At 53.5% G+C, this 284-nt stretch overlaps 1 protein-coding gene across 1 annotated transcript in view; it reads left to right on the top strand.

The window, feature by feature from the left end:
• Positions 1–284, top strand: part of Actg2 (actin gamma 2, smooth muscle) — a 21117-nt gene that overhangs the window by 9299 nt on the left and 11534 nt on the right. The window lies entirely within an intron of this gene.

Raw genomic sequence — 284 nt, 5'->3', positions numbered from 1 at the left:
CCTCTGTCCACTGCGCCTTTCCAGTATTCTTCCCTCTGTCCACTGCGCCTTTCCAGTATTCTTCCCTCTGTCCACTGCGCCTTTCCAGTATTCTTCCCACCGTCCACTGCGCCTTTCCAGTATTCTTCCCTCTGTCCACTGCGCCTTCCAGTATTCTTCTGTCCACTGCGCCTTTCCAGTATTCTTCCCTCTGTCCACTGCGCCTTTCCAGTACTCTTCCCTCTGTCCACTACGTCTTTCCAGTATTCTTCCCTCTGTCCACTGCGCCTTCCAGTATTCTTCCC

This window comes from Psammomys obesus, unplaced genomic scaffold, assembly GCF_907164565.1.
Source record: "Psammomys obesus unplaced genomic scaffold, mPsaObe1.curated_primary_1811, whole genome shotgun sequence".
Taxonomy (NCBI): domain Eukaryota; kingdom Metazoa; phylum Chordata; class Mammalia; order Rodentia; family Muridae; genus Psammomys; species Psammomys obesus.
The sequence above is the reverse complement of the archived record's forward strand: the minus strand, read 5'-3'. Positions and strand labels throughout refer to the sequence as shown.